The sequence below is a fragment of the Macaca thibetana genome, chromosome 4 (genome assembly GCF_024542745.1).
Source record: "Macaca thibetana thibetana isolate TM-01 chromosome 4, ASM2454274v1, whole genome shotgun sequence".
Taxonomy (NCBI): domain Eukaryota; kingdom Metazoa; phylum Chordata; class Mammalia; order Primates; family Cercopithecidae; genus Macaca; species Macaca thibetana.
In genome coordinates, this window is record NC_065581.1 from 151,139,311 (window position 1) to 151,159,914 (window position 20,604).

The 20,604-nt window shown below is 39.6% G+C and overlaps 1 protein-coding gene and 1 pseudogene across 3 annotated transcripts in view; both read left to right on the plus strand.

Moving 5' to 3' along the window:
* The window catches only part of LOC126953466 (40S ribosomal protein SA-like), a 30,767-nt pseudogene extending 25,941 nt beyond the window's left edge, over nt 1-4,826 (plus strand).
* Nucleotides 1-20,604, plus strand: part of HS3ST5 (heparan sulfate-glucosamine 3-sulfotransferase 5) — a 282,813-nt gene that overhangs the window by 252,779 nt on the left and 9,430 nt on the right. The window lies entirely within an intron of this gene.

Sequence of the window (20,604 nt, forward strand, 5' to 3'; positions counted from 1 at the left end):
AGGCTGAGGTGGGCAGATCACAAGGTCAGTAGATCGAGACCATTCTGGCCAACATGGTGAAACCCCGTCTCTACTAAAATACAAAAAATTAGCTGGGGGTGGTTGTACACATCTGTAGTCCCAGCTACTTAGGAGGCTGAGGCAGGGGAATCACTTGAACCTGGGAGGCAGAGGTTGCAGTGAGCCGAGATCACCCCACTGAACTCCAGCCTGGCAACAGAGGGAGACTCTGAGAGAAAGATAGAGGGAGGGAGGGAGGGAGGGAGGGAGGGAGGGAGGGAGGGAGGAAGGAAGGAAGGAAGGAAGGAAGGAAGGAAGGAAGGAAGGAAGGAAGGAAGGAAGGAAGGAAGGAAGGAAGGAAGGAAGGAAGGAAGGAAAGAAGGAAGGGAAATTTTCTAAGAGTTTGAAAATACGCTGAAGTTTGCTGCTGCCACTGAAGCCACTCCAATTGCTGGCCTCTTCACTCCTGGAAACTTCACTACCCAAATCCAGGCAACCTTCCAGGAGCCACAGCTTCTTGTGGCTACTGACCCCAGGGCTGACCACCAGCCTCTCACGGAGGCATCTTATGTTAACCTACCTGCCATTGCTCTGTAACACAGACTGTCCTCTGCGCTATGTGGACATTGCCATCCCATGCAACAACAAGGGAGCTCACTCAGTGGGTTTGATGTGGTGGACACCAGCTCGGGAAGTTCTGTGCATGCATGGCACCATTTCCCGTGAACACCTGTGGGAGGTCATGCCTGATCTCTACTTCTACAGAGATCCTGAAGAGATTGAAAAAGAAGAGCAGGCTGCTGCTGAAAAGGCTCTGACCAAGGAAGAATTTCAGGGTGAATGGACTGCTTCAGCTCCTGAGTTCACTGCTACTCAGCCCGAGGTTGCAAACTGTTCTGAAGGCGTGCAGGTGCCCTCTGTGACTATTCAGCAGTTCCCTACTGAAGACTGGAGCACTCGGCCTGCCATGGAAGACTGATCTGCAGCTCCCACTGCTCACTCAGGCCACTGAATGAGAAGGAGCAACCACTGAATGCTGAATGGTCTTAAGCTGTTCTTGCATGGGCTCTTAAGCAACATGGAAATTAAATTAATGGGAAATAAACATCCGTTTCTAAAAAAAAAAAAAAAAAAAAAAAAAAAAAAGAAAAGAAAATATGATCAGGGAACCTGAGACCATAAAAATAGACCAAGTGTTTGTACAATATTAGATTCTGCAAAGTAATATATAATAATTAAAAATTATAATGAAATGGATAATACCATTCAACATATTAGATAATAATGCAGATAGTGAACTGGCAGATCAATCCTAAGAAACAAACTAGAATGCAGTCCAGAGAGATGAAAAGATAGAAAGCATGAAACATAGGTCATTATAAAGGCTAGTGTAAGAAAGTTAAGCATATATCTAATCAGAGTTTCAGGAGGAGATAATAGAGATAATGGAGAAGAGGAATACTCAATGGGGTGATAAGAATTTCCCCCAGTTTTTAAAAGATACCAATCTTAGAGCTGGGAAACCTAGTGGATCCCAAACAAGATAAATGAAAAGATTTCTACGCCAAGACATATTAAAGAAAAGCTATAGAACACCAAAGTAAAAGAGAAGATCTTAAAAGCAGAAAAAGTGAAAAGAGAGATTGCTTTCAAAGTACAAATAGTTAGCCTGCTTATAAACTACTTTTTTGATATGTAAATCTTCTGCCACCCAGAGCTATCTCCTTAATGACCTGGAGCTCTCTCTTCGACCTCAAAGGAGATAGTGTGAGTTCCACTCATCCCCAACCCCCACTCCCCCACTCCCATCCCATCTCCTGTCTTCTTACCACCTTCTTGTTCTTTTGTCTCCCAGGCTCCGTGGGAGGGTAAGGGACTAATTTTGATAGGTGCTTTACCCAATTTGTAAAACTACCTCCTGTCCTGGAGATTCAAAGTTTGTTTCTTCTCCATAAAGTGCCAATTAATAAACCAGATGGCCTGATTACATTGACCAAGCCCCTTCTTGTTTTTTGTAATTTTCCACTTCCCTGACTCTCTTGGACCTGCCACTGGTTTCTCCCTCCCTGTTTCATCAGTCTCTCTTTAAACCACCATTACCTCTACACAATTGAAGTTGAGCTCAGTTTTATACTTGTTATAAATAAAGTTTCTGTACTGCAAAAGAAATAACATTCGAATATAAAATTTTCTTTTTAATTCTCAGCAAGGCAATGTACTTCTACAGAAGGGTGCACCGTTACAGATGGAGCAGTGATGAGTGCCCACTTGACAAGGGAGGGGAAGGGGTTCTTATCCCTGACACACGTGGCCCCTGCTGCTGTGTCATTCCCCTGTTGGCCAGAGTTAGACCGCACAGGCTAAACTAATTCCAATTGGCTAATTTAAAGAGAGTGACGGGGTGAGTAAGGTTTGGCAGGAAAAAGAGCAGTTAATCGGAATGAGTCAGGATGGAGCAGGTAATCGAAAAAGGTTGCTTTATGAGGAAGTTACATTTAAAAGTAGAAGGCAAAGAATTGAACATACTGACATATTGATTATTTGAAGAGAAATTTAGAACTCATATCTACTATACTGAAGTCTCTCTCCACTACTGCAGTAGTATTACTGAATAGAAACTGTCTTTACCACCTTTAACTAGTGTCTGGCTTTGTTTTTCTTTAACACCTCTCAATAAATGCAAACTTTATTCTGATATCTCAATACATTTCCCTGGTCCCCGTGAAGGTGTTTTGCCTCCTGGATACTGACTCTTCTTTACAAGTATGTGTCTTAAATATTTTGCAGGCAATTACTAACCAAGAGGTCTTTATTGAACACTAAATATCTTAAAATCCAGTTAAGAAAAAAAGACTAAGATTAATTTTTTGAGGAGAAAATTTTAGTAACTTACTCTTTTGAAACCAGCTTCAACTCACTACTAGTCTCAAGAGCTGATCATCAGGATGATCTTTCAAGGATTAGTTCATCCTAATGAACACAGCTCAAAGAAAGAAGTCCTACATATTTTTGCCTTTGGGAATGAGAAGAAATTAAGGAAAAATATTTTGCATTTGGTTTGAAATGTCACAATTTTTGTTTGCTGAATGGAGGGAAATTCTACTTCTGGCAGAAGGAAAATGAAAGAGCTGAGATGCAAGAAGGAATAGTGTGACACAAACTAGATTAGCAGTTGCCAAGGGCTGGGAGGGAAAAATGGAGAAATGGGGTAGACTGCTAAAGGGTACAGTGTTTTTTGGGGGATGATGAAAACGTAAATGTAAAGTTGATTGTGGTGATGATTGCACAATACTGTGAATATATTAAAATGTAGGTATACTTTTAAATGGGTGAGTTGCATGTGAATTATATCTCAATAAAGCTGAGACCAATAAAACGGAATAGTGAGTGACAGTATTGATAAATGTGGATAAATCTAGAACAAATATTGTCTAAAACAGAAATAAAAATAATGTCCCATATAGGGGGATTTGGAGAATCAGTCTATAATGAAATTTCTGCTTAAGAAAATGTACATATTAGTGAGGAGGAGATATTGGAATTGGTGTACTAATTCCACCGTTGTCAGTCTCAGAAATTATTCAGGTAACTAGTTTATTTCCTCTTTTGCTAGGCTTGATAAATCTATTATAATCCTTCTCATCCTAGCATGATGTTTTATGAGAGGAACCATTGCTCCATCCAGAGAGACTGAGAAAGACTATTAACACTTGTTAATTTCAAATTATTTGACACCTCTTTCATTTCTTCTAAGTTCTGTACTTTTACAAAAATTACTTCAGCTCTCTCTTAAAATTTGTTTGTGCATACATTGTTTTACTGTGCTTCACTTTATTCTGCTTCACAGATACTGCTTTTTTTTTTTTTTTTTTTGTAATTGAAGATGTGTTGCAACCCTGCATTGAGCAAGTCTACTAGCACCATTTCTCCAAAGGCATGTGCTCATTTCGTGTCTCTGTGCCACATTTGGGTAATTCTCCCAGTATTTTAAACTTTTTCATTATTATGTCTGTTATGGTGATCTGTGATCGGTGATCTTTGATGTTACTACTGTAATTATTTTGGGCACCATAAACTACACCCACATTAGACAGCGGACTTGATCAATAAATGTGTGTGCTCTGTCTGCTCCAGCAACCAGCTGTTCTTGTCTTTCTTCCTCTCCTCAGGCCTCCCGATTGCCTGAGACACAGCAATATTGCAAGTGGACCAGTTAATAGTCCTACAATGGCCTCTACGTGTTCATATTAGAGTCACACATCTCTCGCTTTATTTTTTATTACTTTTGTTGTAATTTCAACTTTTATTTTAGATTCAGGGGGTACGTGTGCAAGTTTGTTACCTGGGTATATTGTACCCTGAACTCTAGGGTACAAATGGTCCCATCACCCAGGTACTGACCATAATACCCAATAGTTAGTTTTTCAATCCTTGCCCCTTCTCTCCCTCCTACCTCTAGTAGTCTGCAGTGTCTATTGTTCCTATGTTTATGTCCTTGAGTGCTCAATGTTTAGCTCCCACTTATAAGTAAGACATACAGTATTTGGTTTTCTATTCCTGCATTAAGTCAGTTAGGATAATGGCCTCGAGCTGCACCCAAATTGCTGCAAAGAACATGATTTCATTTTTTATGGCTGCATACTATTCCATAGTGTATATGCACCACATTTTATTTATCCAGTCTGCCACTGATGGGCACCTAGGTTGATTCCATGTCTTTGCTATTGTGAATAGTGCTGCAATAAACATATGAGTACACATTTCTTTTGGTAGAACAATTTAATTTCTTTTGGATATATACCCAGTAATAGGATTGCTGGGTCAAATGGTAGTTCTGTTTTATGTTCTGTGATGTCTCTCACTTTAAATAAAAAGTGTTTTAAACATATGTGTAAATATCACATCTGTTTACAGCATTGTTTATTGAATGTGTTTAAGCTTATTGTTGAGACCTACTGTTTATTTAAAAAGGCTGCTTTCAAAAGATTACTGTTCATTGACAGTGCACCTAATCACCCAAGAGTCCTGATGGAGATGTACAAGGAGATTAATATCACTTTCATGCCTTCTACAGTAAATGGATCAAGGAATAATTTCAACTTTCAAGTCTTATTATTTAAGCAATACATTGTAAGATGAACGCGGTAGCTCACACCTCTAATCCCAGCACTTTGGGAGGCTGAGGTAGGCAGATCACCTGAGTTCAGGAATTTGAGACCAGCCTGACCAACAGGGAGAAACCCCATCTCTACTAAAAAAAACAAAATTAGCCAGGCGTGGTGAAACATGCCTGTAATCCCAGCTATTCGGGAGGCTAAGGCAGGATAATCGCTTGAACCTGGGAGGCGGAGGTTGCAGTGAGCTGAGATCCTGCCATTGCACTCTGGCCTGGGTAACAAGAGCCAAAACTCCGTCTCAAAAAAAAAAAAAAAAAGAAATATATATATATGTATATGTGTGTGTGTGTGTGTGTGTGTGTGTGTGTGTGTGTGATTTCCTGAGGCTATAGCTCCCACTGTGATTCCTCTCACAAATCTGAGCAAAGCAAATTGAAAACCTTCTGGAAAAGATTCACCATTCTAGCTGCTATTAAGAACTTCTGTGATTCATGAAAGGTGATCAAACTATCAACCTTAACAGATGTTTGGCAGATGTGGATATCAACCTTCATGAATGACTTTGGCAACTTCAAGACTTCAGTGGAGGAAGTAACTACAGATGTGGTAGAAATAGCAAGAGAATTAGTGGAACCTGAAGACGTGACTGAATTGCTGCAATCTCATGATCAAACTTGAAAGGATGAGGAGTTGCTTCTTATGGCTGAGCAAAGAAAATGGTTTCTTGAAATGGAATTTACTCCTGGTGAAGATGCTGTGAACATTGTTGAGATGACAACAGTGGGTTTAGAATATTACATAAACTTCACTGATAAAGCAGAGACACATTTTGAGAGGACTGACTACAATTTTGAAGTAAATTCTACTGTGGTTAAAATGCTGTCAAATAATATTGCATCCTGCCGAAAACTCTTTCATAAAAGAAGAGTCAATCAATGTGGCAAATCATTGCTGTCTTAACTTAAGAAATTGCCACAGCTGCCCCAACTTTGATAACCACCACCCTGGTTAGTAGCCATCAACATTGAGGCAATGCCCTCCACCAACAAAAGGATTACAACTCACTGAAGGCCCAGTTGATCATTAGCTTTTTTTTTTAGCAATACAATATTTTAAAATTAAGGCATGTACATTGTTTTTTAGAACACTATACTATAATAATGCTATTACACACTTAATAGACTACAATATAGTGTAAACATAACTTTTATACGCTTGGGAAACCAAATGATCTGTGTGACTCACTTTACTGTGATTTTTGCTTTATTGAGGTGCTCTGGAACCAAATCCACAACATCTCCAACGTGTGCCTATACTACTCAAGGATTAGATTTGCACTAATGAATGCGTATCCAGTCCTAGAACCAAATAATGACAAATCTTCATAAAAAGGGGATGAATGTACCCAGCACAAATACTGAAGATCAATACAGCTAGACTGTATTTTGAACTCTGCTAGTTATAGGTGCTAGGTAGACCGGGGCACTACACCTTAATGAGGTCTTGGCTTCCTCATCTATAGAATGGAGAATAAAAGAGTCTTGTATCCCTTATATTTTTGTTGTGAAAGTCCAATAAAATGTTTAAACTAGTGCTTTAAAAACTGAAAAGCGCTATACAAATGGATAGTATTTTGAAAACTGTTTGTTTGCCGGGCATGGTGGCTTACGCCTGTAATCTCAGCACTTTGGGAGGCCGAGGCAGGTGGATCATCTGAGGTCAGGAGTTCGAGATCTGCCTGGCCAACATGGTGAAACCCCATCTCTACTAAAAGAAACACAAAAGTTAGCTGGGCGTGGTGGCGCATACTTGTAGTTCCAGCTACTTGCGAGGCTGAGGCAGGAGAATTGCTTGAACCTGGGAGGTGGAGGTTGCAGTGAGCAGAGATCACGCCAATGCACTCCAGCCTGGGTGACAGAGCGAGACCCCGTCTCACAGAAAAAAAAAGAAAGAAAGAAAGAAAACTGTGTGTTTATGGTTATTAAGTGAACAGTAGGTTATCTGTCTGTAAAGTTTTCAGGAGGTTATACTTACACAAATTTGCTAAAATTTTATATTAAACGTTAAATTTTCTGGATCTAACTTGGTAATTTGAATATGATACATTCGTATTTCTGCACAGTCTGCTAATGGTTTAATTCTTCACATAAAATATTTAATGTTAAAAATCAGCATTCATCATCAGTCATTACGAAAGAAATATATGGCATAGTGTTATGGAAATTAAAAAGGAGAAAAAGTCACTGCAGAGAGAGGTTAATGAAAACTACAATGAAATGAAGCTTGATGATAAAAATACCATCATACTTTTAATGTATTTATGGCATTAAAAGTCATTTTATATATATAAATATATATATATCATTTTATATATATATTTCTTTCATCTTCATTATAAACAAAAACAAAACTTGAGGTAAATAAAATTTAAAAGTTGGCTTTCTGTCTGGTAGTGAATACTACCTTTGATTTTAAAATAGATACCTTCAACTGTTAACGGATATGACAAGTAGAACTAATATTACTATAAAACTGATGTTTGCTACATGGAGCAGAGGGAAGAGCTTAATCCAGTTAACTGGAACTCTTTAACTGCAGGAGCCTATATCTCTAAAATGATGTTTGGACTGTGTATATTAACTTAATTAACTATATAATTGTTACCTCTGCAACTCACACTTTTCTATATAAATACAAGATTAAAGAAGGAAAGATTCTGCTTCTGAACTCACTAGCAGGTCAAATTTACTAAACTAACAACCGTTTAATGCAGTGAAAAGAAATTTGGGGGAATAGTGGATAAACATTAGTTTATCCCTTCTGTAAACATTAGTTATCTATACCAGTGAGACACTGGGATTAAGAGTAATTGGGATTCCAGGCCCAAGCAAAATTCAGTTCCCATATTTTTTCTTAAGACATCATTCTACTAAATGAGACCCCAGAACAGAAGCAGAATTAACTGGCTCCTTTTAAGTCTGGTAATTACAAATGCAAAATGAGTATCCTCCTGCAGACAGAGAGCCAGAGGACTACTCAAGCTAACGCAATAATGGGGGCTGTGATAAATAATCTATGCCTGATATGGAAAGCTGAATGGAGGAAAGAAACGAAGAACCCATATGAAAATTTGGAATTTGCTCAAAGCTACTCCCGCCACAACTCCAGGGAGGATAAGCAGTATTCCACCATGCAGTTCTGTATAATTTATCAACCTTTTTCCTTTTCATTTCTAACATTGATCCTTTATGGTTAACTGAAGAAACATAGAGCTAAATAGCTTCCTTAGCCATTTGATAGAGCAATTATGAGCATCCTGACTGATAGACTTTCTGCTTAATCTACTAACAAATGGTGTCCATTTTCCTCTTAATCTCTACCCCATCTCCACATTCGACTTGACACATGCACAACACTGCTTTTTGTGCCCTGTTCCTGTGCCCCTCTTCATTTGTTTCTTTCTCATTACAGCTCTCTTATGTGATTATTGTTACAGAAGGAAAACGAATTCTTTATGACAATTTTCCTCAGCTGCCCTTGGTTAATTTTTTCAAAATGTGATTTCTATAGGCTCCCTGACAACAGTGCAGATTGAAAGCTCATCAGTACAATCTTTCTTAAGTATCGGTTTCTTTTCTAAGAAATTTTATGTCTTAGGACAAGAGGATTGTTTCTCCCAGTAATAGGCAGTATGATGTGGTGCAGCCATCTTTAAAGAGGTCAGGACTGTTTAAAACTGGGGGCTATGAAGACATTAAAAATTAAAATGTACCTCAGGCACGACTTTCCCACCACAATGCAGTTGTCTTTACTTCCTTCTGCATTCATCTCTCATTATAAGAACATTCATTTTTCCCTAGAATAAGAGAATTTGGGGCCCAGAGGGATTGCTGAACTCATTTCTTCTCAGGCGTTTGTTTCTTGGATGAAAAAAAACAAGATCGGGGGTTAAGTGGTTTACACAAAGTCACATAGCAGCAGGGTAACATAGTTTGAGCTTCCTGTTTTGTTTTTCCCTTGAAGGGAACATGAAATGGAGAAATAATTTCCTGCGCCACAGAAGGAGCAAATGTCCTCAGATATCTGCATTTTCTTACCTGTTTGATAGAGATACTGTCCCTTCACCTCACAGGATTTCCCCCACTAATCTATTGTGATGAAACCCTTTCTTTTGGGGGCGTGTGTGTGTGTGTATCTCAAGCACTACCTTGTGTGGCACATTCTCTGCTATGGTTATTGTACTTAAGACTCTAAGGCTTTGTGGAGAGCTACCACGTTCTCGAAGGCAGACACCATTTTCAGTGTTTGTTACCCAAGGAAGAGATGAGCCTCAGGGAAGACCACAGAACTGAGAGGGAGAAATAAAAGGGAGTGAAAATCCCAACTCTGTAAAAAGATGTGAAGGGTTGTGTTCCTGTGTGATGGAGTTAAGACAGTGTCTGTCTCTTACAGTTCAGTGTCAGAAGAAGAAGGGAGGTACCACTGTGAAGAGCCACAGTCTCCACACAAGTAATCTATCCTGAAAGACCAAAAAGTCTGGCTGCAGAATCAGGCACATAATTGGTGGGGCCCAGGGCAAAATAAAAATGCAGAGAATTCTAAGACAGCGACGACAGAGCATTAAACCAAGCACAGGGCCTTTCTGATCACAGAGCCCCCATGTAAATGCACAGGTACCAGCTCATGTCTCACCACAAGTAGTTACTTAGTAATGTCTGGTCTACACATACCCAGTGAAGTCTTCACTTGCATGTGGTTTTTGAAGAAAAGAGTCTTGTTGAAGGAAGAGTTGTGCTTTTTGGTATAGTAGTTTGATTGTGCCTACTTGGGCAGGAGGCGAGGACTCTTCAAGGCTGATTTTAGGGTCAGGAGGTGAGATTCCAAAGTGCAGCAGATCCCGCCTTTGTAGGGATTCTTCCTTCACTGCCAATCTAAGAGAATCAGAGGCTACAGCCACACCCCCCGAATGCGCCTGAACTCTCATAAGAGGATCCAAGCTCTATGTTTAGTAGATGATGCAGTTTCCTTAGATGTATACCAAGAGTTGAACAGTAGAAAACTACAAAAGTAATGAGGCAGAATCTGGGTCTGTTGTCCATATTATTTCCGGCATCTGCAGTTCCTGATGCATGGTAGGTCCTCAGTAACTATTTGTTGATGACTGGTAACAGGTGGTTATCTTAGTGTTGAAATTTGGTGGAGTCCTTCTGGCCCTAAAAGGAAAATCAAATATTTAGAGAAGAAAGGTGTCTCTGGTAATAAAAAGAAAAAAGTTTTCAAGCATGTTAAGAATGCTAATTTTAATACTGCAATTTAAGAAAATGTTAGCACGCCTAAGAAGGGGAGACTTTTAGTATCATTTTGCATACAAGCTAATTATATATTATTTTATAGGTTTATTAAATCCTTATAAAATTTCCTAAGATTTTTAGGTGTACTTTTGCTATCAATGTTACTTAAGAATAATATCTCAGCAGTCTTTTCCTTTTTTTTTTTTTTTTTTTTTTTTTTTTTTGAGACGGAGTCTCGCTCTGTAGCCCGGGCTGGAGTGCAGTGGCCGGATCTCAGCTCACTGCAAGCTCCGCCTCCCGGGTTTACGCCATTCTCCTGCCTCAGCCTCCCAAGTAGCTGGGACTACAGGCGCCCGCCACCTCGCCCGGCTAGTTTTTTGTATTTTTTAGTAGAGACGGGGTTTCACGGTGTTCGCCAGGATGGTCTCGATCTCCTGACCTCGTGATCCACCCGTCTCGGCCTCCCAAAGTGCTGGGATTACAGGCTTGAGCCACCGCGCCCGGCCAGTCTTTTCTTTTTAGGTTATTTTATTTAGAGAACATAGTCAGTGGCAGGGTATAGTGAGAAGCAAAAAAGCTGGGAAGAAAGACTTAGAAAAGTCAAAAAAGAAAGAAAAGGATCACAAGGGTCTCAGAAATGAAAATAGGCCCCTGTAAAAAGGCAGAATGAAGAGGGAGGCTAAAAACAGAAGGTGAGAGGTAGGCCCCCCTCTTTTTTAAAAGAGTTCTTGGCACCATACTGCACACTTGATTGGAACTTGGGAAAGACCTGATTATTGAATGTGCAAAAGAAAAATAAATGGGGTACAATCAGTGGTATCCTGGTAAATACTTAACAACTAGCTCTTGGGGAGAGGGGTATGGTTTGTAGTATTTGTCAATTTCTATTGCATAAATTCTTCATGGCCAATTTTTTTTGCTCTTTTATTATTATTATTATTATACTTTAAGTTCTAGGGTACATGTGCATAATGTGCAGGTTTGTTACATAGGTATACATGTGCTGTGTTGGTTTGCTCCCATCAAGTCATCATTTACATTAGGTATTTTTCCTAACGCTATCCCTCCCCCAGCCTCCCACCCCCAAACAGGCCATGGTGTGTGATGTTCCCCTCCCTATGTCCATGTGTTCTCATTGTTCAGCTCCCACTTATGAGTGAGAACATGCGGTGTTTGGTTTTCTGACCTTGTGCTATTTTGCTGAGAATGATGGATTCCGCCATCATCCATCTCCCTGCAAAGGACATGAACTCATCCTTTTTTATGGCTGCATAATATTCCATGGTGTATATGTGCCACATTTTCTTTATCAAGTCTATCATTGATGGACATTTGGGTTGGTTCCAAGTCTTTGCTACTGTGGATAGTGCCACAATAAACATACATGTGCATGTGTCTTTATAGTAGCATGATTTATAATCCTTTGGGTATATACCCAGTAATGGGATTGCTGGGTCAAATGGTATTTCTGGTTCTAGATCCTTGAGGAATCACCACACTGTCTTCCACAATGATTGAACTAGTTTATACTCCCATCAACAGGGCAAAAGTGTTCCTATTTCTCCACAGCCTCTCCAGCATCTGTTGTTTCCTGCCTTTTTAATGATTGCCATTCTAACTGGTGTGAGATGGTATCTCATCGTGGTTTTGATCTGCATTTCTCTGATAACCAGTGATGATGAGGATTTTTTCATATGTCTATTGGCTGCATAAATGTCTTTTTTTGAGAAGTGTCTGTTCATACCCTTTGCCCACTTTTTGATGGGGTTTATTTTTTTCTTGTGAATTTGTTTAAGTTCTTTGTAGATTCTGGATATTAGCCCTTTGTCAGATGGGTAGATTGCAAAAAGTTTCTCCCATCCTGTAGGTTGCTGTTCACTCTGATGATAGTTTCTTTTGCTGTGCAGAAGCTCTTTAGTTTAATTAGATCCCATTTGTCTATTTTGGCTTTTGTTGCCATTACTTTTCGTGTTTTCATCATGAAGTTTTTGCCCATGCCTGTGTCCTGAATGGTATCGCCTAGGTTTTCCTCTAGGATTTTTATGGTTTTAGGTCTTACATTTAAGTCTTTAATCCATCTTGAGTTAATTTTTGTATAAGGTGTAAGGAAGGGATCCAGTTTCAGCTGTCTACATATGGCTAGCCAGTTTTCCCAGCACCATTTATTAAATAGGGAATCCTTTCCCCATTTCTTGTTTTGGTCAGGTTTGTCAAAGATCAGATGGTTGTAGATGTGTGGCATTATTTCTGAGGCCTCTGTTCTGTTCCATTGGTCTGTTTATCTCTTTTGGCACTAGTACCATGCTGTTTTGGTTACTATCGCCTTGTAGTATAGTTTGAAGTCAGGTAGCGTGATGCCTCCAACTTTGTTCTTTTTGCTTAGGATTGTCTTGGCTATGTGGGCTCTTTTTTGTTTCCATATAAAATTTACAGTAGTTTCTTCCAATTCTGTGAAGAAAGTCATTGGTAGCTTGATGGGGATAGCATTGAATCTATAAATCACCTTGGGCAGTATGGCCATTTTCACAATATTGATTCTTCCTGTCCACTTCATGGACAATTTTAAGCTACCAACATGAATTGACTGAATATGGAATCTAAAGCTACTAAGATGAATTCACTAAATGTGAAATTGGGAAGAGATGTGTAGTATTCCATTGTACAGATGCAACAGACTTAAACTCAAGACCATAGATAATAGTAAAATGGAGTAAGATACTTAGAAAATAAGGAGTTTTTCAAATTTATTACCTTTGCTTTACTTTACTTAATTATAAATTTATATAATACAATTTTAATTTTTAATAACGAGTTTAACAACTGGCTTGCAAAGTAGGAGCCAGCCGTAGCATGCCAGTGGATGGGCATCACCACATGACTCTACCATCTGTGTTAAAATATAAAAAGAGCTTTTTCTATTTTTTCTTTCTTAGAAGGAATTCAGAATAGTGTAATATGAGACAAGACAAGAATCTCCTAAGAGTATTTTTTGTCACCACCCTGCCAAAGGTTTTGTTCTTTTTAAACACTCAACTCAGAATTTGCAGATTGAAAGTTTAGACAGAGATGAGGGATACATTTATTTCTACCAATAAAATCTGCAATATTTTCAACTTTGCATGAACTTCATAGAGAGGCAGAGTGGTGCAATGTAGAAAGCCCTAATATAATTATTTACAACCCCAGACTAAGCAGTTTGAAGCTTTGAGCAGGTCATTTCACCTCCCTAGGCTTTGAGACAAGGATGCCCACTGCCCCACTTCTATCACAGGGCAACATGTGTGTGTCAGGTGGGGGCTTCTCACATGCTGCAATGTTGAGATCTGCCACTTATTTTTAATGGTTCCATAAAAGTAATATGTATTTGTATAGAGACAAATAAAGCAAATATGGCAAAACATTAATAATCAGTGAATCTAGGCAAAGGATATATGAGTGTTCAATTTTTTCAAAATAAAAAGATAGAAAAACTAAGGTCATTTATACACAGACAGCACTTGGCAAACCTGCTAAGTAGTATACAAAGACAAAGTAGTAGTATCTAAAGAGATGAGGTATCCAGATGCCATAATCTTAGGATATTCAAAGTTCATTTCATCTAACTGATTGGATTACTCAGCAATCATTTACTGAGTATCAATGACCCTAAATGCTGGAGATAACTCAATAATGCACAACACATACTTCTTAATCTCACAGAATTTGATCTAGTTAGAGTTACACACAAGTAAACAGACAATTACAATATGGCTTAAATAGAATTAAGTAGAGACTGCTGTGGTGCCATATAGGAAGAACATCTAAACCAGCCCTAAGTGATGAAGAAAGACTTTCCCAAGGAACCTAAGAGCAGTGAGAACCTAAGATCTAAAACACAGGAATTAAACCATGGCCTGGGAGGGAGAGCAAGCATCCGTTGACGTGTCTAACATTTATACTATAAGCCAAGCAACACATGCCCATTTACTCCTCGGAGCAGTGCTGTGGGGCAGGTTATTGGTATCCCATTTGACAGAACTGATAAACAGAGCACAGAGTTGGTGTTTTCAAGCAATGGAAATCTTATGAAGAAAGGCCCTGAAGCAGAACTGATCATGGCTTATTCAAAAGAACTGCAAGTTGTTCTGTGTATTGCAGTTTGTATATATAAGCTTTGGGCGGGGTATGTGGAGTTACAGTGGAAAGGAGTAAAGGGTCTTGTGGATGATAGGCATCTATTAAAGGGTATTAAGGCTGGAGATGATGTGATCCAGTTTCCGTTGGGAAAGATTACTCTGGCATCAGTATGAAGAATAAATTGAGGAAGGAACAAAACTAATAGTAGGGATACCACTTGGCTGCTCATAAGGTAGTCTAAAAGACACAGTGGCCCGAACCAAGTCTGTCACAAGTGATGACAGAAATTAGGTGGATTCTACCAGTACTGGAGGTAGCATCTTACTGGCTGATTGGACATGGGGACAGGGTGGAGACCAGAATGACAACTTCCAAGGTTTTTGGCATGGATGAGGGGCAGATGGGGAGCCATTCACTGAGATATTGAGAGGAAGTGCTATGGGAAGGGGTGTGTAGGGATTGGGTGATAATGGGAGGGCAAAGACAGATTTAATCAAGATCTTACAAAGACCAGCACATAAGAATCTGAGTCTGTGACAAGTGGCAGCTAATCCTAATGGTATTTTGATCATCTACTATAAATCTTTCTAAGAGATAGTTCTTGAGTCATGGAGAGAAAAAGTGGGGTATGCATGATTCTGGTTAGTTTTAATTATAAGTGGCTTGGTGAATATGAAAAACCCTTGGTAAATTATGGAAACATGACCTTTCATTATAATTGCTACTGTCATTACTTATTAGTATTTTCTCCCTGCTTTCATCAGGTTCAAACAACCTAAATGGTCCCTTTTACCTGGCCTTTTATGGAAACATTTTTCCTCTTTTTTTTTTTTTTTTTTTCATCTCCCCATCCTCTAACTCAAGGTTCAGTGGCAGGTAATTTGGGTGGAGTTAAGTGTTTTTTTTTGCTCTCAGTCAATGAACAAATATTTATTAAGAATCTCCCAGAAGCTAAGCTGTGAGGGCACAAAGGCATAAGAGTGATAGAATGGACTTTGGGGACTGGGCCGGGGTAAGGTATGGAGGGGGATGAGGGATAAAAGACTACATATTGGGAACAGTGTACACTGCTCGTATATCAAGTGCCCTAAAATCTCAGAAATCTCCACCAGAAGATTTATCCATATAACAAGATAACATATAACCACATGTACCCTTGAAACTATTGAAATTATTTTTTTAAAAATCTCCCATGTAAGTGTAAATCACCACTAGAGGACTTATCCATATAACAAGATAACATATAACCATCTGTATCCCCAAAACTATTAAAATTATTATTTTTTAAAAAGTCTACAGGTGTGGTGGCTCACACCTGTAATCCTAGCACTTTGGGAGACCGTGGCTGGTGGACTGCCTGAACTCAAGAGTTTGAGACCAGCCTGGGCAACATGGTGAACCCCTGTCTCTACTAAAATACAAAAAAGAAAAATTAGCCAGGCATAGCGGTGAGCGCCTGTAGTCCCAGCTACTCGGGAGGCTGAGGCAGGAGAATTGCTTGAACCCAGGAGGTGGAGGTTGCAGTGAGCCGAGATTGTGCCATTGCAATCCAGCCTGACGACAGAGTGAGACTCTGTGTCAAAAAAAAAAAAAAAAAAAAAAAAAAAATTCTCCCATGTAAGTATCCAAACTCTGTGGCTGGTGCTGCAATCATAGGGTCATGTTCTTTGGGGTCAGATAATTCTGAATTTAAATCCTACTTCTGCATTTACCAGCCACAGCCCTTGGGTAAAAAAATCTACTCATGTCTCTGCTCAGTTTCCATAAAAAAAAAAAAAGATAATATTACAGAGGTCTGTTGTATCATATGAGATAATAAATGTAAAAAAAGTAACACAGAGCCTAGTGTTCAATAAATGTAGTTCCTGTCCACCTCATAAGGCTGTTGCCCAGGATAAATGAGCTAATACTCAAAAGAGGGTTATGATTTCCTTGGAATAATTCTGCTATATAAGTTCAGTCATTTTTAATGAACTTTGCTGCTATTGTTCCTCTTACTGTTTTTACTGGTACCAAGGGCTTGTGGTAACCATGTCTACAAGCCTTTGAGCAGCACTTGAACACATCTTTATTATTATTATTTTTGAATCTCCTTATTTCTTTGTTTCATCTGGGGACTCATTTCTTTCTTTGCTTAGTGCTGCTTTAGAGAAACAGCCAAATGTCTCTACAATTTGTCGTTTCTGGCCACATACTCTGTTATTTAGATACTCTGCTTTGTTCAGCCAAGATACCATGTCTGTTAAAGCTTTAGGAGTCTGAAGAAACTAATTGTGCTGTTCTTGGCAGGCGAAATGGAAGACATTGAGAGATTAAAAACTGGAGATAGGGGGAGCTTAAATATCACTGTAGGTCTTCAACCACTTTTTATATAAAAAGAAATAATAAACTTTTTTTTAAAAACTTTATATAAATTTCCCATTACCAGTATAACTGCTTTGATGAAAGGTTATTAAAATACCCATTAAAGCTGGCATAGCTGAAGGAATGGGATTTGAGGGTTGGAGAAGCAGTTAACATGCTACCCAATTTAACAGCATTGTCCATAAGGATCGAATGGTGTGCCTTCTCTTTGTCTTATATTCCTAGACCAAAAGCAACAATCTCCAGCTTTTAAGACACCATCCTGGCAGATTCAAATGCTTTATAATGTTATAGAAAACCAAAGAGGCATTTTCGGAGTTAATTTAACCAGATATCTTTGGTTTTCCCTGGGGAAGTTTTATTCAGAGCTGCTATGATATAGTCTCTTAGACATAGTCTGCGACTGGTTACAAAACAGAATGAGATTTCACTTTCTATCTGCTAGAGAGCCTCAATAGAAACTTCTGGCTTGGCCTCCTCATTTCTCAAAAATTCCAAGAGATTTCAGCTCAAGAAGAGCTGAAAGAGAAATATTGACTGTGTGTGTGTATATGCATGTACCATCTTGCTTTGAACCAAAAAATATAGCATTAGCATTCTAATTCTTAACAAGAATTTCCATTAAAAGTTATTTATACTTAAAATACTATTTTTCATAATTCAAGTATACTATTTATGAAAACTGCATTTATTTTATTTTTCTCTGTAAAATGCCTTGCAATAATTAATCTGCCTCCTGAAGCTATTAATTATGCTTCATTTTTGTACAATGCACAAATGTTCACAACTTCTATCCTACTGTTCTACTCCGTGCTCACATCTTAAGAACCCTGTGAGACAGATATTATTATCATAATTTTATGGATGAGGAAAGCAAAACTCAGAAAATTTCCATTACAAAACCAAACCAAAATGTAACCCAAGGTCTTTTGACTCCCAATCTAGTGGTCTTTCCACTTCACCATGAGTGGCTCACTCATGTTAGTTGAGATCTTCAGTAAAAATATTAGTTCTTCTCAGTGTCACAGTAGATAGGAAGGTACCTTGCCATGCATACCGGGCCTGCCATAACCAGAGGGGGCAGTGTAGGGAGCCAGACCAGTCTTGTGAACAAAATGCTGGAGAAATCATGTCTCCTGAAGAGGGAAAAAACCTCAGCAGGCATATTTAAGGCATCTCAGGCACAGAGAAGCTAGGCTGGCAGTAGTATCTAATCCCACAGAGCAAAACCTCTATGGTGAAAACTGGGTTTATAGCCTAGTATATACCAGATGACCTGTGCATTGCAATTGGATGCTGATAGTTTTGTCATCATAGTCTCCTAAATCTTGCACTACTTCTTCAGCAGGCTTCACATTCTGTCATGTTTTTCTTCTTTTTCCTGTCTGCTAAACTTGAACAGTTTAACAATGAGGTCATTTTATAATTTCACCCACCCCTACATGCAAAAGCCTTGCAAGTTTTATTCCTGAGCCCACCTATTATCCTTTGGTCCTGTAATTATTTATCCAATGGACATGACCCATTCCTACCCACCAAAGGAATGTGTATTGGGATTTTTCCCCTAAACTCCACATCCACCGAGATCAAGATCACTTCCTAGGAAGACACCAGTAAGATCCGGAAGTCTCGAAGGAGGAGACATAGGAAAGATATCCCAGGTCAGCAAGCAAGCTGATGATTGCACAGAGATTAGAGAAAAGGCATATGGGGAACGGTGCAGGGACTGACCTGACAGGCTCAGAGGCTGCAGTGAGTGACTTAAGAGGGTGAGAAGCTGACTGTCTACACTGGGACCTCAGAAGGAAGGGCGTAGACTTTCAAGAGGAAGCGATTGAACTTGATCCAGTGAACAACCAAAAATAGATGAGGGACAAAATAACTTATATTAGGAAGATTAATAGTACTATGCAGGGCCATGGGAAATGAACGAGGAGAGCATACCAAAATGTTAAGGAGCAAGGGAGGCACAAAGTGCCTGCACGGCACAAAGCAAGAAGAATTAAGGAGAAATCATTTTTACTGACCTTGGTGGCTGAAGATACAAAAGATGGTAGAAAACGATGAGCTTTATTACTTTATTCTAGGTTTTTTGTGTTTTTTTTTATTTTTGTTTTTGTTTTTGAGACGGAGCCTTGCTCTGTCACACAGGCTGGAGTGCAGTGGTGTGATCTCGGCTCACTACAACCTCCACCTCCCGGGTTCAAGTGATTCTCCTGCCTCAGCCTCCAGAGTAGCTGGAATTACAGGCACCCGCCATCATGCCTGGCTAAGTTTTGTATTTTTGTAGAGATGGGGTTTCACCATGTTGTCCAAGCTGGTGATCCACCCGCCTTGGCCTCCCAAAGTGTTGGGATTACAGGCGTGAGCCACCACACCCAGCCTGTTCTAGTTTTATAAATACAAAATTAATTCACACCCGTTGAATCAGAATATCTGAGGGTGGTAGCAAGTGTGTGTGTTTTAAAGGCTCTGCAAACTTACCATAGAGAATCACTGGCCTGTGCAGCAAAGCAGATTCTGGGCTTAGTACCTTTCCGTAAGCTTTCTAGTGCTTCTGAGTCAGTCAGTAGGTTTAGTCCATTGCTAGGAGATGATGATGATACACACCAAGAAGCAGCTAACACTAATCAAACACTCATGCACAATGAAATGCCTAACTGTGGTTCTGACTGCAAGAACAAGAGTTAGTGGAGGTGGGTGATGATCCTGGACTGGAAGCTGGAGAAGGCTTCCTAGAGGAACTGTGATATAGCCCAGACCTTAGAGAATGGGTGGACTGGAGCTAAAAATAGACAGGTGGACCAAGGAGCTGGTGAAAGTGGACGAAGCATTGTGCAGTATAGTTTTAAGCAGGAGGGTGTGGGCATTATGTTTAAATAGCAGAGGAGGTCGACAACTTCCCTAGCCTTCCTCTGAATTGGCCCCTTGTATGAGGCTGGAGACCCTTGCAAGGGTCATGGGGCAGGCACATTTTTCCTTTGTTTTTCCCATCCCTTCCCTTTGCAGCTCAGCCACAGACAAGCTTTATTCCCTCACACTCCTCATCTGTGAATGCACACTAAATTCATTCATGCTAAGAAACAGATGACACATAGTCCTTTGCATTAGTCTGGCAAGCTAATAAACCTTTATATAGTAATATCACTTGTAGAAACCTCATTTCATTCTTCCTGCAGCACTATGGAATGGGGACACCAGAGGTGGTCCTCATATTGCAGATAAGAAAAGGAAACCCCAGAGAATCCAACCTCAAAACCGTAGAGCTACTAAGGGGAGTATTTAATTGGGGGACTTGAACACAGTTTTCTTTCTGCCACCCTGTTCTGCAACTTGCTGCAGTATTTGCATTTCAACAAGGATCAGAGCCCAAGGCACGTGGGTCTAACTGAGTACTTCAGACATCAACCTGTAGACAGGAGATTGGTTCTTTCAGTGGAGCTCTGAATCACATTACGTAGGTAACTGTCTTTGTCTTCACATTATCTGTCAGTTGTGTGATCACAGGCAAGTTGGAGAAAATTGTGAGCTTCACTTGACCTATGAAATGGAAATAACTCCATCTACTTTATAGGGTTTTTGAGAATTTCCTGAAATACCACCTGGACAATGTCCTTGCTACACAGTGAGCCTCAAGAAACCTCACTCTCTTTGTCTTCCGCATTTTATCTACACATAAGGCACTCTCTGCTACATCAAAACCACAGGCTCACCCA